Here is a 27209-nt window from a genome sequence, read left to right on the forward strand (position 1 = left end):
GAGAAGCATTGAAATAAAATTCCGAAGGGTTCAATAATGTTTTGCGCAAGCCGTTCAAAATCATCCTTAAGGATGCTCTCTGGCTGGATGGATGGCAGTTCCCTGAAAAACTTCAAGCAAGAGAGTTCCTGTTTACAACTTTGGATCTGGTCCGTGTACAGCTTGTTCTTGAAATTGTTTGGTATTTTAATAACGCTGTGGCTCCTGGTGTTTTTGCACTGGAGCTTTCACTCGTCTCCAGGGAGTCAGTCCGAAGCAGCTCGATGCGAGACGCAAGCAGCCTGCCCTGGGGAAGCAGATGGAACCGTTGGGATTGCTAATGATTCCAAAATGACCGGGACAGGAGTAAAGAGAGCTACAGAATAAGGGCAGCTGAAGTAAACTAGGGAAGGAGAACAGCACTGTGTTTTACAGCTCATCCCTGAACTCAAAGGAATTGATTAAGAAGTTTTCAAAAGTCTTTAAGCACGACCAGGAATTCTTAAACATTTTTTAAAAATGCTCCACACTCCCTAAATATGTACAGTATGACAAAGGTTATTCTCCCATGTGAAACGCGAGGACCATTTACTTCTTGTAATCAAATCCTAACTGATACAATCCTGAAATTATATTTAAAAATATTTTCAGTAAATGGTAAAATTTTCAGAATTTCCACACACCTGTGTTCCCTGTGTTCCACACATGGGCTACGTGTGTTTTGGGACTCATAATGCAAATATGCCTTATGGGTCTGTGTATAGCAATACATAACAATTGGCTCATGCACATTCCGAGCTGACATCCCACTGCAAAGCTTCCACAATTTTGCTACCATAATGAAGAGTGAAGATAAGAGCAGAGCAGGCCAGGGGTCTGATCTTCCCATAGCCAGGAGGTAGAAGGAGAGAGAGAGAGAGAGCACAGCTCTCCGTTGCCCTGCAGTGAACACCAACAGCCACTGGTCTAAGGGCAGTATCATGCACACCCCTCCCTGCTGAAGTAGATGCCAGGAAAAAAACGTCACAGTTTTAAAAAATCAGTTTAGATTTCTGTTCTGACTGTCGCACAAACATCTAGTGTTTAGGCTGAAAGATGTGATATGGCAACAGGACCACACATAAGTAAGCCTGTTGTGCAGAAGCCTGCAGCATGGTAGCGATGTACTGTATGATGTAAACCATGCTCATAGGGAAGCTGGAGATGCAAACCAGATCTTCCGTTTCCCTCACATTCCAGATGCCTTCTGCTGTTTAATTGGTGTGTTTGTGTTGTAGGTCTGTGTGTAACAATACATAACAATTGGCTGCTGGTCGTGTTTAATTTATGGGAAATAAGAACATTCAAGTTAACTACACATAGATACATTATAACTAGAAGCAAATTTCATATTACCTCTGTTGTCAGTTATGTACAGTGCCCACAAACAAAATTACGAGTGCGACATCTAAGCCGTTTTTAACAATAAATTCAGATATTTATTTCTCACTCATGAAAAACGTGATTTGATTAATGTGAACAACTCCTTAGCATGGCATTTTTTAAAAAAACAAATCGATGCAGTTCTACACTCCTGGGTCAGTTAAGTTGATAATGTTAGGTCTCTTTATTTTGAAGGAACGCACACGCTGGTACAGTGGGCTGGCAGGTGACTCTTCTCGGTCAGGTGGCTGTTGTTGGGTAAGTAGGGTTGTAAAGCAGCAGTGGACACCTCTTGCTCTGATTTCAGCGTGTGGTGGTCGCGGAAGCTGGAGGCGAGCCGTGGACAGACCGGCAGAACAGGAAGACCCTATGCGGAGGGGCAGGAACGGAGCAAACGCGGATAAAGTCGGGGAAAAGAGACCCCCTCAGGCAGCGGACGTGGGGCGACCTGGTGAGGCGAGTCTCACGACACCCGATCCCCATGCCCAGCCCGGAGGATAGGGAGAGCCTGAAAAAGATAGCCCCAGACAACAAGACACACGGGAAGAACTGGTAAAGCACAGGGAGACTAGGAACAGGACAGAGAAGGAGCCCCCTCTGGATGTAGAGGGCAAGACAGTGGTGTCTGTAGCCAAAAACCAGAATGAAAACCGCAGGACATTCTCTAAAGGAAACTAGGTCGTTTTGAAGCTGAAAGGAGGACACCATCGGAACCATAACAAAGGATAAGGCGATTTGGAAAATACCGTAGAGGAAAGAAACCACAGTGAAGCAGAGGTCAGCAGAGGGCCCGGGGTTCGGTTCGGTTGTTTTTGTGATGATGGTATCATCAAATGTTTGTATGGCATTACCCACAAATATATTATATTGTACTTGCAAAATAATCAAAATATAATTTTTATTGATTGTATTCTAAATATACACATTTTGTATATAAATACGAAACTCTGAATATTTCAGAATGGGGAAAAGCATTTTTTCTTGTGGGTAGGGATTGTGGCATATTTCCAAGGTGAAGACCCAGATATGTCATACATGAGGTATGCTGAAGAAAGGACTTATTTTTAAACGGTAAAGAAGAATTCCACTTCAATAAACAGAATTTTTTCCATAACTGTACGCGATAGATTGGCTTGTCACATTGTGTGAACATGAGGAGCTAAGTCTTCCCCTGAAGACAGTGTGAAAATTGCAAAGTTTCTTAAAAGGGTCTAAAATGTCACAGTTGCATGCAAGTGTGTCAGCCTACTGCAGGCAAGCTTCATGGTGAAGTCAGGCAGCCCGGCGTTCCTCAGCAGTTTGTAGGTGTGCGTTGGCACTGTTTCACACGCAGGTAGGATGAGGTAGATTGATATCATACAGGAAGTGGTCAGTTCACTGGAATGATGTGAAATTTAAAATGAAGTTATGGTGTTGACTAAAAGCAGTGAAAGACTGGTTATGATCCAGAAAAAACAAAATCACCTGAAACCCGAATTTCAGATGGGAGAATACCTTTTGTCACACTTATTTAAATCAATAAATTCATTCTATTTAATTTAGATTCATTAAATTACCTTTAAATTTGATTGTCCAAACATAATCGGCTTTATAAGGTTACACAAAATAAGAACAGCTTTTTATTCCATAACAGATATGCTTCTTCATAGCGCACACTTGTTTTGTCTGGTTCATTTCATTGTTGGATCTGAAGAACGTCCACTGTGTTGGCTTTGTCAATGTTTTTGAGGATACTTGAGGATTATGATCCCTTTGTGGACCTCTCTGTCCAACACTAAAAAGATTTATTTTTTTAACGGATTAGTGTTGTCCAGGAATTAGTTGTTGGTCTTTTCCATGTCGATTCCGAGCAGCAATAACATTCTTATATCTTGATGTCCAAACTTCACGCAATATTCTAGTCTAAACTGGTGTTACTAATTTATTCTAAGGTCTCTTAATACATACCATGTTTTATCAACTTTGATTAGACATCCTAACCTTGTTTACTTTTTAATTGCTTCCCCACTTTGCCTGGAATATGAAAACACACTATGTCAACAAAAAAGTAGCCTCTTTAGGGAAACTGCAGTCCCAACAATCTCTGACCTGTTATAAAATCTCAGTGACAAAATAAATTCATTGACGGCATTTTTTTAAATTTCAAATGAAGCACAAAAACGTGTACTTTGAGAAAGCAGAGTTCGCAAAGTTGTCACAAACCCCCGGTCTCACCACAGGCGAGAGTGAGAGTTTGTGCAAACTGCGATGTTAAACGGCCCTTCCTGCTCACTAGTCACTGTAATGACTCATGCAGTGCGGCCTAGGAGCGGATAATTTTAGTTGTACAGCAGAAACGCGCCAACATGACCTGCAACCAGCTTTAACAAGTAGTATTTGTTGCAAAACCGTGTGGAAGTCGAGAACGATATTTCTATGGGATTAAAAGAGCGGTACTGTATTCACAAGACTGCTTGTTTACAGTGTAATAGGACCGCCTCACGTCACCGGTTTTGTTCTCACATTCTGCATCGGAGAATATGGCGCTGCGCGCATCTGGAAATGCCTTCTGTTTCGTCATGTAAATTGGAGGTTTTACACGTTACGGTGTACGTTTGACTTTAATTGCGATTTGAAATTCACTCATCGACGCAGATTCTTTCTAAACCTAGAAATATAAAAATAGCCTTGCTATTTCCCTTTAACGCGTTTCAAGTGAGGGCCTTTGTTACGATCCCTCTCGACCTGAGAGCGTGTTGTGGAAGGCCTACGCACATGGACACTGTTGTAGGGTACCGGTACCCTATTGCTATAGCCCGAAGGGGGTGAGGCCGGACTGCCGGTAGAGTAATCACCTCCCCACCCTCAGTCTGTAACCGCCTTTGCTCTGAATTCTCCATGTTAATCTATTCCAAAAAAAAACCAAATACGGGTGCGTTTCATTCTCCCGTTTTTAATCTTGACTAGCAAAGAAAGAGAGGACCTAGCTTTTCGCTTTTTAACCTGCGGGAAAGCCAACAGACACCGCTCAGAACCCTGGATTCGTACTGCGGACTCGCAGTAACCTGACTCCACGCCAAGCCAATTAGACCGGCGCTCCGAACCTTCTTTATAGCGAGAGAATGATTACCTCCAGCTGCTGCAGATGTTACCCCGCCGTCTGCTGCGAATCGCTGCAGTTTTTCTCCCTGATGGCGCAAACCGCTCCATTACGGGGTCATAGGACTTTTTTCTTTTAACAACCCAGCTGAGGGCAACAGGGTTTTGGTCGGAATTCTGCACCTTTTGGTTCTGAATCCGGTGGAGGTACCGGAGATGCGTGTGGCGCACTTATCACTTTGTCACACGATTCAGAGATGCACCATTTCCCTCTTATATACTGTAGCCGATATTTCCGTTCTTCAGGACAAGCTTTCTCCCATTCAATCATCGCGCACTAATTCAAGATCGGATTCCAATATTTATTCATTCACGCCCAGATGAATTTCAAAATCTCTGTGGAGAACCCATTCGGCTCCACCTTATTACAAAACCTGTGAAGCATTTCTGAAGCGGTAACAAGCTCACCGAAAACAAAGGGATTTCTAAGTAATTTGAAACATTCATCTGAACTATTTTTACATCCGCCTGAATAAATCTAAGCACACTTGGGGAAAGTGCGTAAATCGAGCTCGTCTATTTTTTTCAATTTACAACACTTGTTTAATAATCAAGACTTTTAAAAAAATCATTCAACTAAAAAAGCGTGGGTACCGTAAACTACCTGTGTGTTTTCACTCAATTGTTATTGATGTGTCTTATGGGGCAGAGGTATAATTTTAGTCAATATGATGAATATTCGTATTTTAGACACGGTAGCGTGTCTCATTTGTCTCTAAGTGATGTATTATACAAGGAATTGAAATGAGATTAAGCCGCATATTCACACAAAATGAGTAAACGCTTGCTAGGTAGAAACCATGACCTGTTTTGTCAGTTTAATTGCGTGCTTCTACTGATTTTTAAGGACGCAACAAGAGCAGGTGATATGCAAACCCCACTCAGGTAGCGACGGTAATTAAAAGGCTTGGTAATTACAGACTGATGTGTGTAGGAGCTTAATGGCTGCTTTAGACAGTCGATGCATCCAAGTTAATTGTAGCAGAGCCTACGTCAAGTAAATCGCTGAAAGGAAAACACACCTGCGCTTTGGTTATTTAAATGAACTTGCACAATAATTGAGACGCTAATACTCTACAGTTTAGCCCTTAATACGCTCTTGCAATTCCTACTTCATTTTTAGCTGACGAGGATTTGCTCATTGCTATGCAAATTATACCGGACTATTTAAAAAAGTAAAATGCTTAAGAATATTTATGGTTTTACACAAATATTTAAATGGCTGGGGCAAAACAAAAGAGCTGAATGTGGTTATTTGTTCTGTGTCGCTAAGGCAAAGTAAACTTCATTAAACCATTTTTCTAGAGCCATGTACGTCTCATATCAGAGATGAAGTTTCATATATAAATAACCTGAGTAACCGAACTGTGGCATTTCATACAATAAGCGATCGATACTAAATCCAGGGGGTGCGTGGATAAACTAATAAAATACGAGACAAGAAATCAGAAATTATTTATGAGCCTCATTATTTTGATTTTCCAGAGATCATTTTCTTGGCGTGTTTCCTTTAAAGCCCCCGCCCAGCCTCCAGAGCTGAAGAGTCCTGCTAGGAGAACAGTTCCAAACACGAGAGAAGGTGGACACGAGCGGCCCAGAAAAGAGAACAAGCCTTCCTTGAAGTATTGCACGGACTGGCAGAGGGATTGTAGCTCAGCAATCACACGAGACAACGGATAATGAGGCTCTGTGGCATAAAGTCCAGCTCTTGAAAGGAAGAATACAGGACTGTCTGCGCAGAGAAAGGGTTGAATTAAAACTTCCGCTGTCAAACTCGCTCCTTGGGGTCGTGCTGACCTCAAGGAGTAACAATTTAATAAGAGGGCATAGTGAGAAATAAGCTTTCAGCTGCTCTCTCTGTTGCATCAATCCAACATTCTCACGGTAGAGTCTTTTTGTTTGTGTCTTCTGTGAAAAAACTACTTTTTCTTGACACTGTACACTGAACATCTGCAGGTTAATACTCGAGGGTTAGAGGTGAACAGTGTCTCCCTCAAAGGTGAACAAACCACTTTGAAAATTAAAAAAAGTGTATTACTGAAACAGAAGACTTTTGCTTTTAAAATACTACATAAATAATATTTTCCCACTTTTTAGTTTATATTCTTAGGATATATTATATATCATAATATTTTTTCTTTTTATATTGTGGGTATCCCAACTTTTCATTAATTTGTAAATAAACTTAAATTACCGTGCTTCAGAATGATGGTCAAAATAAAAAAAACAACATTAAAAAGATTCACAATACAGTGTACTGAAATTTTTTAAATTTTTGCTGTAGATTTAAGTTCCAGGATGTGACTTATTTTAACCCTCTTTCTGCTTTAAAGAAGAAACTAAGCCTGAAAGAAAAAAAAATCAACTAAGGTTCAAGCTAATACATTTTTTTAAAAAGGAATGAAGATAAAAATATTTACTCTTGGTGCTGAATAAAGGAAACACGCTTTGAATGGCTTGGGAAATAATCTATTTCCTTTCAATCTTTCAATCCATTCCTCTTGTCAGCATTTCTTTTATTTTAACATCTGGAACCAGTGAAGCAGCAAATGGGAGTTCATGGTTATTCTCTAAAAACAGCTTTATTATTCTGCTTTGTTCATGAATGTGCAGTGTATCTATAGTTTTCAAGGAACACAATGCATCCACAATCTGTAGTAGAAGGTGTGTCCTCCTATCAGTTAAATCCTCTTTGTTCACACATGCACTGTAGCATTAGGAGTCAATCATAAAACGTTGCTTTAAGCACAAGAGGACACACCACAATGTGTTGTAACTCAAGTTCTTTGTGAGAATATTTCAAAATGTAGACTTAAAAAACATAAAATAGCTTTGGGACCTGGTTTTTGTTTAGGAGATGCCAGTGCTATGTCTCTGAATCATTTAATGTATGGTTTGTGATTCCATACATTCATTTCAAGTTGTTATAATCTCTCTTGGTCTTGGGCTTGGTCTGTAAAGTTAAGAAAGAGATCAAGCACACACCCACCTTCCTTCCCATTGTATTCTATGGTACTGTAGCTGCTGATCTAAAGAATGTTTTGAGCTGTCTGTTTCTTTAAGAGCTCGTATGCCCCTAAATCATGTTGAACGTAGCAAAGATGATTGAACAAAGTAACTGGCTTATGTTTGTTAGCTATCTTCTCTTTGCTGCTGAATGAAATGATATTGCTGATCGTGCAGTGTAAAGAACACATTTTAACACTCCTTCTGCTTCAAAAAGTAATCTAGGCTTTAGAGAACAAAATCTACTAAAGTTCTGCACCAGCCAGCCTGTCGAAATAAAATAAAGTTGAGATAGTAAGAGGGTGTTCACAGGATCTGACAGAGAAAATGGGAAGGTCAGGTATAAAATAATAAATTCCGAGCAGAGATAACACCGACATGATTACACAGTATTAACATACTTATACAGGCATGTGTTTCTAAGGACCTATGTTCCCTGCTGCCCAATGAGGCAAAGGATTTAATCCCTTTCTCTAATTGTCAGAAACACAGGTAACTGGCACACATACTGTAAGAAGCCACCTGCGAAGTACAGGTGCCCACCCCTCTCTGATCCACAGACTGTCCCACTGTATCAAAATGGAAGATGCAGTCTCCCTGCTACTGTACATTAAGCCATCTCCTGGTTTCCCGGGCTGCTCGGTCTGGTATGGTACCAGATTGCTTGTTATGGCCTTGTTGCTGGAGTGAAATCGAATGTGCCGTGAAAGCAACAGCCTCCCCCAGCCCAGCAGCCTCTCTGTTCTGCAGTGAAGCAGGATCCAAGATGTCTCCCGAGATCCGTGGAGTATGTCCTGTTCGAGGAAGGGACTCTCAGGACCCAGACAGCCTCGCAGCTCTGGTGGATTCTAGGTCAATCTTAACCCAGATGGAGGAAGGAAGCAAAGAGTCTAAATATAAAAGCTCTGCTTGCATTTCAAAAGATTTTTGAAGTAGGTGGAGGGCTTCCCCGCAGGAATTGCACATCTCACAGAACACAGCAAGAATCCTGAAACGGAGGGTACAGGAATTTCAGCGCACCGGCCTGAAGACTGACGCCTTTTACCATGTGGTGTGAAGGGCGCAAAAACAGGAATGGCATGTTTTTCTTCTTGTATATGTCAGGAAACAAAACTGCGATATCAATCCCGGGCAGTATAACGGACAAACATTATTTTACGACTAAATCAGCTTTAAGAGCCAGTTTTAGAACTCGAAATGATCATAACTGTCGTCTTTTGTGTCACGACAATGAGGAGCGGAACTCTTCATAAGGCCACTGGAACAGGTGACTAGCCCGTTCTCATTTCCTGAGCGCACCCATGTACACAAATCCCACTAGAGGAAGGGAGCAGTGACTGTACATTTCCTCTGGGGACAAAGGTTAGGTTACAGGAAGATCGTTTGTGGAGCAGTGTTTACATTGAGATGAAAATTAAATAATTATCTTGCTACCTCGTTTTGCAAAAGACAGCATTGAGGTCAATCTGATTTGTTTTAATGAGAAGTGTGTTCTCAGTGGGAAGTAACTACTGTACAGTTACCCTTACCATGTGTAAACTCCTATTACTTTTCCTTTTGTTGTACAGGTTTTTTACATCCTAATTTCATTGAGAAAAGTGCATTTTCAGGAAATCAATAAGACTAATTCAATTATTTTCCCTGTGGAGTTACCAAATGATCAACTGAACTGTACTGACGAGCATGCAAAGCTTTGATCACCATCAAAATATATTATGAGGAAAGTAATGAACAAAAAGCAGTCACCACAAGCTCTAAAAAAAGTTATTTCGAGTTGTGTGATTCATGAAAGAAATTTGAAGTTCCATGTTAAGCGCGCAAGCTTATGCAATATAAACATTAGTCATATAAATCAAAACTTGTCTTTCTCACTCCAGTATTACGCCAGGATTAGGCCAATACTGTAGGTCCAAACTGATATACGGTACCATAATTAAAACATTGAATCAGACAAGGAATTAGACACACAGAATAAACATTTTGTAGTCAAAACCCTCCATTATATCTGAATAGACACTGAATAAGAATTTACCAGTCCTGTGTGGGAGAGACAAAAGGAAGCAGCAGTGAACCATAGACCAGCCAAAACTACATGAAAGTGCGTTCAAAACGTACAACAGGAAAGAGCCCCTTCACACTGACCCTTCACATGGCTTCCTTGAAGAGGAAGCAGTTTGAGATCCACAGATCAAGTAACTATGAAAAAACAGGCAAGTCAGATGGGATGGTCTTTGAGAATGAGCAAAGAAGTAACACAAACGTGTTTTCCCTGGTCTTGGAATTCCTGGAATTCTTCAGTCCTTGTTGTCACATGGCCAGGGCTTTGTAAGTCAAGCTAAAATGAATTTAAAATAATAATGATACGGGTCTGACAGATATTTAAAAAGGAGTACAAATTAAAATTTCAACAGAAAATTCAATGTCTTAAATTTTTACTGACTCCACACAGGGTGTTGTTTTGTTAATCTAACCACATTTTAAGCATACTTAAGATATTTTCAAGAGCTCTGGATGCAAACAGAAAAAGGAACCATCGCATTCGAATAGATGCATATTTTTGCTAATTCATCTGTAAACGCTACAGTTCCACTTTATTTGAAGACATTCTTAGTCCAAGTGGAAACTTGCGTCATATAAAATTGTAATACTTTTATTATAAAACACATTATAATAAACAAACTGGCAATCCAGTGGATTCAGGGTTGCAGTACATCAGAAAGCAAAAGACATTATTCAGCCCCTAGATCTTATTTGTCTTATTATCTTTGCTTCCATAATACAACCTTGGTAGCAGCTTACTGTAAATCTTAAGCAGCACAACATGGTGCAGATCAAAATTAAATACTGGTGAATATCAGTCTTTTAAGAGTAAGGGGGTGAAACACACTGTATTTGTTTTAAGAGGTTCTCTTCAAATACAACCCCAATAATATGATTGTATTAGGTCTTCAAAGCACAGGAAACCCAGGGTCATCAGTCTAATGAGAAGAGGGTGAAAGTTTAAAGTCTGGGCTATATGTTTACATTAACATTAACCAAACATGTGCTGTAATGATGTGGTGACATATACCTTCCTGCACTCTAATCTGTACTTTGAAGAAAGGCTGTTGAGCCATTTTCATAATGAAACAAAGGTAACATTGAAAGACCATTCAAAACAAACTGGGGCTCACTCAATATGTAAAAGCATCCTTTATGTGAGGAATGTAGGAAGCAATTTGTGCCCCGGGGGGCTGTTAATTCACAAAGACTGCTGTTCCATCCTGGTCACTTCTCAAACAGTGTCTCTGAGCCATCGCAGTGTGGTCTTGCCAGGAAGAGACACAACCTACACACATTTACTGACCAACTGTCAGCTGATATCTTTCTCTCAATATAATTAATGTCTGCAAAAAAAACATTTACCTCCTCATTTCGATTTTTTTTCTTCGGGAAGAGATTTGTAATATAAGGTTTGTGATAGTTGTATATGATTTGGCAGCTTCTGTGTTACAGCTAAAGACTACATTGATCTCCCTGACACTCAGTTTCATAAAACACTGGACATTCCTGCCTTCTGTGAAAACCTTCATGTAAAAGTGCCTTTTCAGGGTCTGCTGCAAAGCTGATATGACAATGATTAAGCAGACTTTAGAATCCAATTGCCAGATAACCTGTCTTTATAAGTAGGCATTGTTTAAAAGGTCTGAAAGCTTGATCTCTTAGTGCAACATCTAGACATCAATCCCTACTTCTCTCAAAGTCATTACCAGAGATAATAACCCGCATTGTTTTTTACAAAAAGAAGAAGAGAAGTTTAGTGGGCACACAATTATAAACAACACATCAGGTGCTGGCTACATAAAATACCCTCTGCTAGTTGAGGATTGACGGGAATCATGCTTGTTTGCATTACCAGTTATTCTCTTTTTAAAAACATGGATTTTGTCTTCATCCATGACGAGTGAAGAGTATTGGCAACCTATCTTCCTTGCTCAATGTTGGTTTTAAATTTGTCTTGGCAAAAGGCAAGGATACAGCCATGTCAACACCTTCATCCAATTCCTGAAATACAGGAAGCTTTCACTGAGCTTTCCCACAAGTAATTGTGCAAAGGGACATTGTCTGTGTCCATTGAGAGATATCTGGATGTGACCAAACAAAGCACTGACGCATTTTCTTAAATCTCTTTTTTTTCAACAAAATCCCAAGAAACTCTGTCGCCTTCCACTTGGACTGAAAATGGGAGTTCTAGAGGATATCTGAAATGATCATTAAAAACTAGGGCAAGTCCCTTCAGCCACTTAACCTGAATTCGAAACATACTTGCATAAGTCAGAAATGAACAGAGAGGCGGCTGACACGCTGTCAATTTCTGGAATGCAGAAATGTGCTGGCTGTGGTCTGAACCTGGCTGTGTGGTTAAGCAATCAGAGTGGAAATGTTGTTTTAGACGATTTGATAGGAATTCATCTGTTATTTAAAGACAGTCCCTTGGATTTCCTTCCCCCTGAGTCTGAGTCAACAATTGTTAGCTTTTCTCAAGCATGAGCCGCACCTCCCTGGATGCAGAGAGAGAAAATGTTGCTGGATATCTCAAAACAACCAGACTTCATCCAGCACGAAAATGTTCATTGCTGATTATGATATGATAGCTTCTGGAGTGTGTAGATAGAAAAGCAGCATATTGGCAGGAAGCACAGCGGGAGTGTTCCTGGTCATTAATTTTTGGATTTCTGTTCCGATATTTAACTTGGAGAATATCAGAGATACATTATCTTCAGATCTTTATGCAATAAAGTACGGCAAGAAAATCTATAAAGGACAATGAGTTTGATATTGTTCTGATTATATATATTAGTATAAAGTTAGGTTCGTGTTGAGAGCTGTGACAATGATAAGGTGCTTTTTATGCTGGGTAAATAAAATCATATTGTACAACAGGTATGTGCTTAAATAGTTGCCTTTACCATTATCACTATATAGTGCCTTTAGATTTCTATTCAATACTATTAAAGTATTCTTTATTTCAGCTGTCCTGTAGTTAACTGCTTGCAGTACAGTATATAGTGGTGACAGAATTTCAAATACAGGTGTGCATTTTGACATACTAGAGATGATCATATGATGAAGTGAAAAAATATATCTGCAAAATGTTCCTGAAGCAAGTCTGCCCTCTACTCATATTGAGTAAATATCCTCAATAAGCATCTGTTAAAAACCTTTCTGTGTCTCACAGAGACCTCCCCTGGATCAGAATACAGCATTCTTTCCAGACTCAGTCCTGCGTAGGTTTAGTGTCTCCTGGTATGTCTTCTCCGAACAGGAAGAGGTCTCCACATTTTAATAAGAACTACAAGATAACAAAGGTTGAGCAGTCCTGCTTTTCGTCTGTCTGCTCTTCAACCCTCCTGTCTGGGGCTGTGCCATTCGATTGTCTTGCTTCTGTGTCCTGCCAGGATGAAATCCCACAGGTAGAGGAGGGATCGCCCCACTCCCTGTGTTCAGGGATTCCATGAGAATCGCTGCTCCAGTGTAAATGCTTCTGAAACAAACTGAACCTGATCTTTTCCACGTTATATTTCAGAAGGAAAAATTTGTTTACTGAAGGTGCTCACGTTGTATATTGCTTTCCATTATATACTGTAAATTAACACTTCGTTAAGACCACACGGTGTTTGTAATCCTGCAAGTCAGATAACGTGGAAACCGATGGAGCTCAGTCTTCAGATTATACCAAGGTTAACCAAGTCTTTGCTCCTTCCCTTTATCACTAAAGTGCCCTGTAAAAGAATTACAGCCATATTACCTTGACAGCAGGAAAGCCAGTTTCCAGTAATTGCATTCAGGTGGATGTTCTGGGGTCAAAAACAAAACTATGGCTTGAATTATATGTCTCAATTTTACACACAGCAACAGAACAGCCATATGTGGGCACTAATACTTCAAACGAATAAACCATGCGCATAAAAAACAGATGCAAATAAAAAATAGGAGTAGGTGCACATCTGCACTCTTGAATTGTCATACAAATGTTTATACAGGCAGAGCTGATATCAGTAAAAATTATATTCTTTTAGAAACCAATACAGATTAAGAGCAATTGAAGCAAAGCTTTTTGAAAAGGTAATCGTATTTTTGCACCTACAGTAGTTCAAGGGGTGTACAACATCACCCCTGGAGGGACAGAATTACCTTATTGAACTCATTCATTATTTAAGTGGAAAAGTCAAAGCCTATTCTTGTTCTTGAGAGTCCAGAGATTTAAAAAGACCAGAAAACCTGGACACAGATTCTCCTGCAACATTTGACCAGATATAATTTCATTATAACTACATTTTTGGTTGAATTAATCCAACTATTGGTTAATTATTAGCATGATTTAATGGCCATTATTCACTGATGCACCTATAAAAGCAAGACTGTCCCCAAGCCCCTGTAGTTGACAATTATCATGCAGGATGCTTTTCTTTGCCATTCTGGTATTTCATATCAGATTGTCCAGAATGCTTCAGTTGTAAGTGTTGAGTATTCTGAACACAGCACAGATGTGACAGATTGGAGTCTAACATACGCAAGATGTTAAGGTAAACATCTATTTTGCGTTTGTGGTTTGAGCTTACACAGTACAAGCCCAGACATGCTGGCAGTAAAATTCACTCTCATTGGGTGCACTGATTCCCCTCAGACAAGATGACAAATTGTCTTTGAAAAACAGCGTGTCTGCATAAAAAAATTCCAAATGTGATTCAATTAATCTTCAAAGACTTTTTTTGTGCTCTTCCTATTTATCCAGTTTTACACTGACAAAAAAATCAAACTTCAAAAGGGAGAAAAAATATCCTGCTTTACCTGAAAATCTAAGCTTGTATAAGGTACTTCAAGCTTAAGATATCCTTAATCTCCATTTTATTTCAAAAGGACCCTTCCAAATCAAATGTATGGTCGGTGACAGTACACAGGACAGTGCTATTGCATTTTAATGTGTGAAGACGGCATTCTGTTAGTCATAACTGTCACCTTCAATGTTGATATGTAGGGTTCATTACAATAACACATATAATAGAATCTTAGGGCTTCAGTACAGTGAAATATGCTCTTTTATTTGATCATCCAGTTTTCTATTGCACCTTAGTTTCTACCTTAGCCAGCTTGTTGTGTGAAGAATGTTAGACATGATGTTTTTAAATAAAAATCAGTCTTTTTCATCATGCACATTGTAAAAAAAAACAAACTAGTCTAACATAAAATTAAACTCCAGAGAGCATTATTGTTTTATAGCTATTTATACACACAGATTGTTTTTTCTCTTATTTCTACTTTTTACAGGCAGACAGCAAACAGTACAAAATCAATCATTCAATGAAAAACAATCAAGAAATATTAATTGTGAAACAACAAAGAATTGACTTACAGTTTTGTTCATGTACTTTTATTATTGCTCTGTATCAAACTACTAGATGGTGTATTGTTGTGCTATATTGCTGTATTGTATACTATATGGCATATTCAGTCAAATGCTAGTCAATTCTAGTGTCACACTTGCGCTTGCCTGTGGGCCCCCTGGCTACAGGTCACACTGTGGCATCTGTTCTAGCTCCTCTCCCTATACCACAACTTCACTGTTGCAGCTGCCTCCCTGGCTCATTCCCTTGGGAGTTTTAATGAGCACGCTAATTTCCTCAACAAGAACAGATAAGGCCAAGTATTGAGTATGCTATCCCTTCATGTTCATGGGTTTGTGTTATTAGAATTTGACCAAACAACTTAACTGTATTTTAGATAAACCAAAATTAAACATTATCCCTTGGATCATTACATGTGTTGTAATTACCACAGAACATTACAGTAAGTATCTTCAGTGGCAGCTTTTTAGTTTCCCAGGTTTTTCCTCCATGTGAGATACAATATGTTCTGAAACATTCTTGCATGTACATGAGTACAGTGTGAATGCGCCTCTGTATACCTACATACCGTATTTAAAAAACAGGACGAATAATAACTGGGTCCATAAATACGCCCTTAAAAAGGATTCTCTGAAAGAACACTTTTTGACAATGTTTTTGTTCTGCAGACAGTCTGAGTGGAAGGAACAGACTCCAGTCATTGAATCTAATCGCAAGTGACAACAATTCCCTCAGCCAGACATGCTGATGATTGAGTCATCTCTGGTGAAAGCATGTCCTAACTACAGATGATGAACTGGTACAGTGGTTCGCAGAAAACATCTGCCAAAAAACAAGTAGAAACGCAATGCAAAGAGCATCAAACTAAACCCCCGGGTATTCATGGTTACCTACTGTCACTGTAGACAAAAGCCACTGTGCTCCATTAAAGACAGGAATGTTTATCCCCTAGGGAAAGACCCCTGCAGTTATAATCCAATGCAAGTGTGCTGTTGATCAAATTGATAAACTACATCTTGGTAATGGATTTTGGTGCCATGGGGCAGAGTTTAATATATACATAACTTTTTTTCTAGTTGAAGTGAACGGTTGACAGATTCTGGAGAGTTACTCACAAGCAAGCCTTCTGAGTTGCTGATGGACTCTTAAAAGAGCATCTGCAGGGATAAAGTTTTTCACATGAATATGCCCATGTAATGTAAGGACTGGAAAAAGACAGACAACATCAACATACCCCACTTGAAAAAGGAGCAAGAGCATTCTTAAGTTTCTCGTCCAAGTGAATTACTTCAGAATGAGTGATTAACTGTGCTGCAGCCAAGTGAACACATCAACACGATGTGACCTTCTATGAATGCCTATTGCTATCATTCATCAAAAAGGAAGCAGAAGACATGACTGAAAATAGACACCAGTGATAGCACATCAATGCAAGGGCAAAAGTCCTTTAGGCAGCTCATATACTGTAATCTGGCCATGAGTCCCACATAACAGTTCCATCAAAATGGCGCTCTGGGTGCTTCTGAGTACTTCACCTTTTTCACCTCAACACATTTGACAATATTAACTTTGGCATTATTTCAAACAATGTTAATAAATTGTTTACACTTTGGTTCCTGTTCTAGAAGAGTATTATTTGCACTCTAACAATGTTTCTTGCTTGTGTACATTTAAGGTTGTACAACAATTAAAATGATTTAAAATCACCGTTTTATGTATTTAATTTAAATTTATAGTAAAAAAACAAATTAGTCATACAATCTTAAACTCTCAATGCTACAGAACATACAATGAAAAATTTAAATGTAAAAAACAAAACAGTGAGGCAGCCACATGTTCAAAGTGCAACACCTGTTCAGCGCAGAGTGAAAACAACATATAAACAGCATGCAGGGAAGGAGTCCCTGATTACAGGGCAGAAGGAATGTCACTGAGCAGAGTGCAGCACCAGTTGGTGGTAAAAGCTCACAGCAGTGTGAGGAGATCACAGGTGCTGTATAAACAGGTGACTCTTGCAGAGACCCAGGAAAGTGGTCAGGGAAAGAGCTTTTTTGATTAGATCATTCCTCCACTGTGGAGGCAGGAAGCAGAATGAACTGGCCGTGGGTGTGGGACAACAGGCAGTCTGGGGGAGGAGAAGCAGAGAGGTCGAGATGTTGGGACAACGTACCGGGTGGAGAGCAGTTAAGACAGTACAAGGTAAAAACAAGGGTTTTTAAATGGGTGTGTGCAGGAGAGGGAGCCAATGGGGAGATGAGGTACAGGCAAGACCAGGCCAGCAGCAGAATTCTGATTGAGTTGGAAAAAGGTCGACAGCACTGGCCAGGAGGCCAGCCAGAGAGACCAGGGCCTGAACTAGAGTTAGTGAGGAGGTGACAAGTCCTGTGAATGTTGCTGAGGAAGAAGAGGCAGGGCATCCAGAATAGGAATGTGATGGGAATATGAGGTGTGTTCATCCAGGAGGAGACAACTGAACAACGGGCATTAACATGGGAGGAGATGGGGTATCAGAGGGAGGTAAAGAGGAGAAGCAGTGAGCATCATCTACACAGAAGGACAGCAATAGCTTCGGGAGGAGATCAGAGGTCCCAGGCAGTGAGTGAAAAAAAGAACAGCAGGAGACCCAGCACAGAGCCTTGGGGCACACCAGCAGAGCCGAATGAGGTACAGTATTTTCAAAAGATATTTAAGAGATGGAAGAAGCTAAATTTGACTAATTTCTCATCTTAATAGCGTGTCACTGGTATTTTTATTGAACAGGCACAGTTCAAAACAAATGCAGTAGTGGGGGCTTTGGGAGATTACTGAGAACAAAGTATATAAAAGATGGAGTTCCATCCATCAGAAAAAATTCTGCTTTCTTCATAAGTTCCATCTTCATCGCTTGCAAAAACAGCTGGAATGAAGTGATGTACTTTCTTAGCAGTGTTATGCTATTTTCAGTTGTGCTCATTTTCAAATCATAAAATATGTCTTTTGAACAGTACCTATGTACTGTAGAGCAGGGCATCTAACTTACCTACCTTGGCAGATAGCTGCCAAACTGTGACATTTTTATAACCAAAAGGAGTTAGTTGTTAGTTGATTATATTATTATATATGATTATATTATACTAAAAATGAACTTTCGATTAGAATCGAAAACAATTACACATCATTAACATTGACTCATAAACAAATTAAGCACCATCCAATTTGTATGTAATTTAGGATTATGGCAATTAACACTACATTTAGCCAATTAAAACTACATGACGGAAAGCACTGATGAGGATCAATCACTCAGAGTCTCTTCGCATTTAACACGGAAAAATATTCATAATTCTCCTACCTCTTGTCGGGTTGTCCATTTATAATCTTGCCTCCATACGCTGTTTAACAGCAGGGCATTCTTCAAGGAGGTCATTAAGTTAACCTGTTTCGATTTGAGTTCATGCAGCTTTTACATATTTTACATTTATTGTATGTGAGAAAATGATGACTGTATAATTAAATCATAGCAGTATGTATTCCTCTGTGGTGATATGCGTGCAGAAAAACCCTGCGGAGCATAAATACAATACCTGACCATCACAGCCCCAGGTAACCATGTGCTCCATCTGCTGTGACGATGTTGCCAGCAGAAGACTGCCGTGATATGGTCCAGAAGTAGCAGCTTTCCAGAATACAATTTCTAATTCGGTGCTGAAAGGGAACTATAAACAGATGTTGCTGTTGCTGCTATCAATTAAGCCATGCGAGTGTTTGTTATAACTTGTGCTGTGAAAGTGTGCTGTAGCCTGTGTCATAAGAGTGTTTGACCTTGGTTTGTGAAGGAGCTCCAAACAAGAAACAAAACACCACACCTGGGAGGAAGATGCCAAGAAAGCTCCAAGCAGCTTTAGAATCTACTCCACCACGATCGTGCCAGTGTCTAAAACCTGAGGGACAAGGCAGCTTAGAGAAAGCCTGTGAGACACAAATGTCATTACATTACTGTAGGCCTACATTTATCCCAATGGAAACACAACCAAAGCTCCAGCATCTTCTTGAGCATATTGCCTAATATGTATTCCAGCCTTGTCCTTGCTCCAGCTCTTAATGAAGATAAATTTTTATAAAATTGCATCTGTCACAACTATAAGACTTTCATTTAATATGCACTTTATAATTAGTTGGCATGAGAACCCTGGCTTTTGCACAAGGTCTGTCTGGTATCAGATCATTTGTAATCTGGGACACATTCAGCTGTGAATGGCTGATAAGCACTTTAGAAGCCTCCTTACATGACAGTGACTGCTTTAATCTCTTCTCTCAATTTTCTGTGGGCTTGTTACACATATTCCATACGCGGCACCTCCCTGCATTTAAATGAGGTGGCGGCAGAATGAATTTATTTAATCTTGGAGTGCTTAGTGAGGTTGTACATTATAAAAAAAACAGTTTGCTACAAGGTTATATACCGTCGCCTGCATGTTAAAGTAAAACGTCTTTCATAAAAAATCAAGCACAGTGCATGTCAAATTGGTGTGAACATACGAGTTTTGGCGGTATGTTGGACTTCCCTTCTGTAAGTCCTGGGGTGCTGTCTCTTTGTTTAAATATCATCATTTAACTGAAAATAAACAGTTTATATTTCAGTCTGTCAATGTGCAATTTTTATGGAGGCCTCACCTAACTAAAAAAAAACCTGGTATGTTAAAATCAAATACTGTGATGGGAAAGCATGAACTTAAGCTTAAATTTTATCCAGGCATTGCCAACATGCATTAACAGGTTCTCAATTTACAGACTCTTCTCTACAACCAGAGCTGTAAAATGTTGAAAAGGGTGAGAACAAATGAGAATGTACAAGCTGTTGTCTAGTGAGAAGACGGCCTTATTCACTGAATGGGAGAGTGTTGTGCCTGTAAACACACATGCTGCTTAATCTTTAGAGCATCGTTTTACTTGTCTTGGGTTTACTAAACCAATCAAAATTAATTTCCAGTTGAAATTTTTTGAAAGAATTTATCAAAAGCAATTCCTTTCTGTCAAAATCAACAGCTATACCAATTTGAAATGAAGGACCGTGTAAAAGAACGAATCTACTATTTGTTTTTTGGGGCATTCAGAACGATTGTGTGAAACCACAATTTACTCCCTTTAGTGCTTCAAAGTAATGATCTCAATTCTTGACTCTGTGGAAAAACCTCACATGCATCTCGTGATGTTCATTAAGCAGACGAGTCACTAATCAACTGCAAGAGCTTCCACATCTTCACAACTTAATTCAATTCAGAAAAGCAGACAAATAAAACAATAACAACAACACCACCAATCGGTATTTCAGAAGGACTCCTTCTGCACAAGATGATCTGATTCCCGCGACATCATCAGCCTGAAACCCAGCAGTGTATTTCAACGCAGGAAACTTCCTGACTGTCAGTGAGCCACTCCCCTCTGTGCAGCACCCCTACAGGGAGGGCCTGCCAGTCTGCAGACGAAGACGGCCATCCGCCCCGCCTGGCTCATTAAGATTACATGGCGTCTATTAGTGCTGTCAATTATGCAGCAAAACAAAAGAGGAAGACAGTTATTTGATCCACAATATCCTCATTGTTAATGGTGTCAATAACACTCAGAGTCTAAGGACATTTTTGCCAATCACTACACAAAAAAACAGAGATGCATTTTCATTTTTTGTGCCACTGCTTTCACAGGCCCATTTTTAATAATAATAATAATAACAATAATAATAATAATAATAATAATAATAATCCCTTACATTTATATGGCGTTTTTCTGGCTATTCCACTCAATGCCCCTTACGGGTAATGGGGATCGCCTCCACCACCAGTGTGCAGCCCCACCTGGATGATGCGCCAGTCCGCTCCCCACACACCAGCTCTCAGTGGGGAGGAGAGCAGAGTGATGGAGCCAGTTCAGAGATGGGGATGATTAGGAGGCCATGATGGGTAAAGGCGAGGGGAGAAATGTGGCCAGGATGCCGGGTTAACACCCCTACTCTTTTCGAGAAACATCCTGGGATCTTTAATGTATAATTCAATGTATAATTGAATGTTTTCAAGACAACCAATAAATGTTTGACTTGTGAAACAAAATGCAACTGTTTGAATTCCTTTATCAAAGGTAATTTAAACTATTTAATTTGCGGGGATGGTCTACTAACTCGTAATCAATATGTAAACAGTATTTTTTCTTCCCTTATCCCCATTTTGATTTGAATTTGAAATGAGTCCCTAGCAATCGTGAAATGAGCTTGTTTTAGAGAATCTATGCAGACTGACAGTCAAATTCATTATAAAGAAAATGGCTCTGTGCTCATATTGTACTCCCCTATAATTTCTAGTGTTTTAAATGCTGTCAGCTGTTGTGAAGATAATTATTCCTCTGTTCTCCCAGAGGTAATTCATAAGAAGAAGCAATGTCTGATATCATGCTGTCAATCAAACTATTTACTCCTCTACGCATAATGTCTTTTTCCCCTTGGGAATAATCCCTGTAATAGCAGCTTTCCACATTCTTAATGGCCGTCTGAGTAGCTGTGTCGGCTTGTAGATTTTTGGTTCTAAATAAGCTTTGGAAAACTGCACATCAGTAAGGGGAACAAACACTAATGGCCTAACCCAGGAACAGGAAGAAGGCTGTGGATGCGATTTGACTCATTTTGAAACCATATCGTCTGGAATCGAAGATGGCAGAGAGACCCTCTTTTTTATATCCTGAATTAAAAACCAAATAAAGTCACAGAGGTGAGTGTGTTGGGAAAATACAGAGTTTGAAATGAACATTAGCATGTACTGTACACCTGCAGGTTTCTGCAGGAAGAGGTCTACACTGCAATGCTTTTATGTTGCCTGCTCAGAAAGGATTATGCTGAATTTACTGACACAGCAGGTGGAGTCCGCCTTCAGGCATCCTCTGGATTTCCATCTCTGTTAGGCAGGCGGGAGCTTTGCCTTATGGAGATTCTCGCTTTTATTTATTCACAGCAGCACTTGCAAGACAGCATTCTAGCCACAGGCTGCTTCTAGCCTAGGTCTTCTTGCTGCTGAGCTTCAGTTGAAGGGATAAGCAATAATTTCCTGTCTCAGTGCAAGACATACATGAGCCCCGCTTGATTTGCATGGCTTTGCGGAGGCAGGCGGTGTCCAACGCACATTCGAGAGCTGGCTGGAGACGGGGGTGCCAAGGCAGGTGTTGAGACTGTTACCATTTGGACAGAGACCAAAGGGTGAACCAGAGACCAGATGGTTTCGAATAAAGCTAATCTGGGGGTCAGGCAGCGGGCCAGTCTGAAGATGTGGCATATGGAGAGTCAAGACCGAAGAGAAGGCTGAGCAGGGAAAGCCACAACACAGCAACCTGACCTGAATATTTATACTGCAGACAGCCATGCCTCTCTTTCTGGAGCCCCAGTTATTTCACAGAAAATAGACCTGCTGTGGTACCCTGGGATTGGTGCAGTTTCTTCTCATCATCCTGACAAACAAAATAAAACTCACAAAGCGCATCACAGTACTACAACCTAGAATATCCTAATATATTAAAACGAAACGATCTAACGATCTGATTATTTTCTAACAGCTGAAACAGAAATGCACAGTACCTGCCTGTCATGTTTTTGATACTCAGGTCTTAACATCTTCGTCAAATTAATTATGCAATCTGTAAATTTAAGAGACGCCAAGAACTATATTTTTCCCCAAAGGTAATGACACAATTTCCACTGATGATTTTACTTCTTCATTTAAAGGGACACCTCTCCATGTTTTCAGTTTTAAAACAACCTCAACCCATTATTCCTTTCCTGAAAGAAAACAGCAAACATTCACAAAATAAACAGTTTGTGACCCAGTAAGAGCCCTGATACCCAGCAGACCACAGATCACCTGACAGACAATGACTGCGTCAGTCATTCGTTCCCAGTTGTTGTTTCACAGGATGTCCTTATCAGGAACCTACCAGCACACAAAGAGCCGGTTAGGGCCCCTCCCCCTCCCGAATTCCCTTCCAGGGCTGGACAGTGAAGCCTCCCATCTGGCTTCAGTCCTTACAGCTCTCAAAGAAAATCTAACCCCTGTTAGCAGCCAAACCCCATTATTCTGTTAGGAACTGTTTCCAAGACATTCTAGACATGAGAGCTGTACTGTAGAGACCTGATTTTATTTGACCCGATTTTGAAACTCTTGCTAAATAGTGATCTCCTTTTTAAAAAAAATAAATTTAAAAACTATCTGGGACCTGAATGTTCCAGTCCAGCCTCGAAGCTTGTTGGTACCTGTGCGGACAAGACGACGCAGGGTTTGGGAAGGACTAGTCTGCGGCAGGCTGTTCCATGACGATTTCAGCTGTGTTATTCTCTATTTCACTAAACTGCTGCTTCAGAGCTCTGGGTGCTGGGGTTCAGTTCCAGCTCTGAGTGCCTGTCTGTACGGGGTTCACCCTTCTCCCCATGTTTGAGAGGGGTTTTCACTTACTCCCTCCTCCAAGGGCAGGTGGGTTAGGTTTTAATGAACACTCAGCACTCTTAAGTTGTCTCTTTCAAAGGGGGATTTGTTCCCTGTACAATGGGTGGTGGCTACGAAACTACAGAGGAATAGAGAATGGGGGGCCACTTGTATTATGAGGATGAGTATGGGAGCCTTCTTTATTTCAAAACTCCAGTGGGATTTCTGTTTTGGTTATGTTTCATTTAAAAAACACACAACACGACAACTTTGCCGCATACAGCACTGTGTTTCATTTCATGCTAAGACTACAGACAGGCTTGTTTTTGGATGATGCGCCTATAAACAGGAATCCGTTATATAACTTTTACAAACACATACACACGCGGCCCAATTACACCGAATAATGAAATGTGTCACTGCTCACGTTACTGAGGCAGTACTAACATACTTCACTTGCTTCTCAAGCAGTAGGCGTCGAATTCTAAAAAAAGAGGGCTCATTATTTTACCATGTTTCTCGTTTATCAGCGGGGGTCAGAGGGTACTCATGTCATGATCCCAGAGCTGCCAGGCTGTGTTATGTGTAAAAGTTCCTGAATGTGCTGTGATGTGATAAACCCCTGAATGAAGGCGTGCAAGAAAATTTAAACAAATATTAAACAACATTCTTCCGACCAAGAGTGACTGCCTGCTCAGAAATAGCTATTGTTTCAGCTCTTCCGTCTCCTCTGACAGCTGTGCATGACCAATTTATTTGCGTGGAGAGGATTAGTGGTGGACAATACGCTAGCAGCCGCGACTATTGATCTGCACAAAGGGTCTGAACACTGCTGTTGCTTTGTGGTTGAAAGTTTTATGTTGAGATTTAAGCGACAGGACTAGGCCTGGGAAAGCACTAGGCCTTTTTAAACTTCACTGAAGAAAGGAGAAAAGGATTGTGCTTGTCCTTGATAAGTTTCTTTTGTCCGACTCTCCTTATACCTTCAGAGGAAGCAGGGATCATTGTTTGGCTAATTCCATGCTTTATCTGTGTGGCTGAAGGAGTGAATTTATGTTTATTTTAGTGTACTGTTAGCCTGTCACTTGTATTTCATTTCTGCCTGCACAAAAAATATTTCTCTTTGTCTAAAATATCTTCAGATTTCATATCAAAGATATCCTTTTGTACCCCACAGGGTAAATGAGAATGCCTTCTTGGCAAGTGAGGTTTAAAGCACAGTTCCGCTAGGAAAGATCCTGCAGGACAGCATGAAAGACTGCCGACTGTGGAGCTCAATATTCCTCCTTCTCTAATCCACCCTGAGCCACAGGCCTGGAAAAGCCTGCTTCTAATGCTGTCTGGGGTAACTGCAGAGGTGAATTAGCATCGGCACAGCCTCACAGTGAGATGCTCTTTATGTCCTTTTACAATGATATTGATTCCTTTTCAGCAAATGTTTTATCTCAGATTAAAATTCAATTATGTTGCTACTTTAACAGTTTCATTAATAATGATGGGCATTAGTCCACACATTAGTTGTAGGTGTTAAAACAGCTGAGCTCGTGCTTCACTCTGGGCCTTCTGAGACCCTGCAGGTTCAGAAATCACCCCTGAGTTTTCCAGAGAGTCTGAAGCAAACTAATCTCGAAAGCATACGTATAAACTATGGTAGCTGAATTGATTAAGCAGATTTGGTATTTTTATACTTAAATCTTACGTAAGTGTGATCAGTTGATTTTTAATTAATCTGTTTTTATGAGACATCACAGTGGCAATCTAATTCAGTAAGGTGTGTAACGCTACTTTTTAAAGCTACGCAGACTGGTTTTTGAGCACGTTTTGGAAACTAAAGAGAAAGAAATAGGAAAGACCCAGGCTAAACCGGAGTTTTCCTCTTGTTGAAGGAAGATCTACTGCAGCTCCACTCTCTCTAATACAGCCTGGTGCTGAATACATAAGGAGCCTGAGCCAGAAATATCTAGATTAGAATATGAAATTAGCAAGGGCAAAGGAGATGGCTCACGAGCCTGGATCTAGGAGAGCCAAGTTCAATTTGCCTGTGTCAAGAGAAGAGCCTTCAGGCCCTCATTTAACCTATTTCACACCTCATAAAGCAAATTAAATATATTAGTGGAAAGATTTTTAAAGAACCTTGATCGTGTCAAATTCAAATTGGGAAGACAGCCCTTACAGAATTGATTCATAAATCAGGGACTATGAAATTTGCCTCCAGTACAGTAGGGATACCAGTCTCTTTGACTTACTGTGCTGTGTAGCTTAAGTTTTAGGAGGAAAAAAGGCATCAGATTACACACAGTACAAGTGGATTTGGTACCTTTCTTTAAAAACTGCTTGATGAAAAAGAGGATAGCTTTTCATGATTACACAAGGTCTGTTGTGAAAATGTTTTTAGTAATAGTACATCTCTACAGTAGTTAGTATCCAAATATGAATAAATGAGTTTGTTTTATTCCAGAGACAATTCTTTAACATTTTGTTAGCTTATTCATGAAAAAAACGCTAATGCAATAAAAGCCTTCCTTTTGCTTAATATTGTGCACAATATTAAGTAAACAATCTGGTGCACTAGAATGCATTTACAGTATATTGTGGAGGTAGTGCCTATCAAAGAAATAATTAAAGGCAAGTATGTGTATTTTCTCAATGGATGAGTTATTAAAGGTGGTATTTGCTCAGTAGATGACTGTAAACAAGCAGCCTCTTGAGTGTGTTATGATGTCACCTCTGCTCTTACAGGGGTATTAGTTCACTCCTGAAAGCCCACAAGCCATGACTGGGTCAGAGGGCATTACCTCACTCACAGCCGGCTCCAGAGCCCTGCGGTCAGCTGCCAGCTGGACCCGTTGGTCTTGACTCTCAGGAAGAGATCCGGTGGTCAAGGTCCAACAGCTGAGCTCTCCACACAACTCTGGAGCTTGAAGTGAGCCCTACTGTGACTGGCAGGGAACTCAGACTCGTCTCCCTACGGAAGCTACAGATCACCAAACGAGCCACCTGTGCAGTTTGGTCTCCATGACAGATTAACATTGCACGTTGTGGGGAAATTCAGATATGACATACCGTAGGTTCTGGAATACCTCCCCGTTTGATTCAATTATCTTGTGTAAATGAACCTAATTTGCAATTCTATTTGTCAGGCCTGCCCTGTATTGCTTTTGTGCTAATTTAATTATTAGGTTTAGGTCTAAAATGGAATGCATTTATTACTTGACCACATTTAAAATTATTTTGGTTATTAGTGTTTTCTTTTTACCTTTAACATTTACTTAGAATTTGGTTCTAAAATGGAGAGGGACAGTGTTTAAAAAGGTACACATTTTCATTCTACAAGATTATCGTGATTAGTAAATTGAACAAATGTTTTAAACATGTCATTTGGCATTCTTCCTATTTTCGTACATTCATAAGACATTGATTAGGCAATTGTTTAATTATCATGGAAAGTTGGAAGCTTACAGGAGCAGTAAGAGTAGAAAAGCTTGCTCAACAGCCTCCATTGGGCCAATCCTTGTCTGAGTGGTACAGTACGTAAACAACTCAAAGAATTTATCTCCCTGCTACTGTTGGAGAGAAAATATTTACTTCAGCAGCTCTGTTTGTCTAATGTCATAATGACAGATGTTAAAATATGCTGTCATGGCCATGAGTCACACAGACAAGCCCCTCTGCAGTGAGGGTTAGGCGTGTGTTTGGTGGATTTCAATGATACCTGTTTGTACTTTCAGGCAGGTATTCCGAGAACAGAGTAAGCCCCATGCTGTCTGTCTATAAAGCCAGTGTGAAAAAAGTTATGCTCGTTTGGCATTTAAAATATGTCTCATAAAAAGGTGGCATTTCCAGTATG

General features: G+C 40.1%; 1 long non-coding RNA gene across 1 annotated transcript; it reads right to left on the reverse strand.

Moving 5' to 3' along the window:
• Positions 1-1431: 1431 nt before the first annotated feature.
• Positions 1432-4958, reverse strand: LOC138241989 (uncharacterized). The gene is made up of 2 exons (XR_011191259.1): positions 4511-4958; positions 1432-1909 (listed from the first exon to the last, which is right to left on the reverse strand). It is a non-coding gene; the product is annotated as an uncharacterized lncRNA (long non-coding RNA).
• Between the last annotated feature and the right edge of the window lie 22251 nt (positions 4959-27209).

This window comes from Lepisosteus oculatus, chromosome 12, assembly GCF_040954835.1.
Source record: "Lepisosteus oculatus isolate fLepOcu1 chromosome 12, fLepOcu1.hap2, whole genome shotgun sequence".
NCBI classification, from domain to species: domain Eukaryota; kingdom Metazoa; phylum Chordata; class Actinopteri; order Semionotiformes; family Lepisosteidae; genus Lepisosteus; species Lepisosteus oculatus.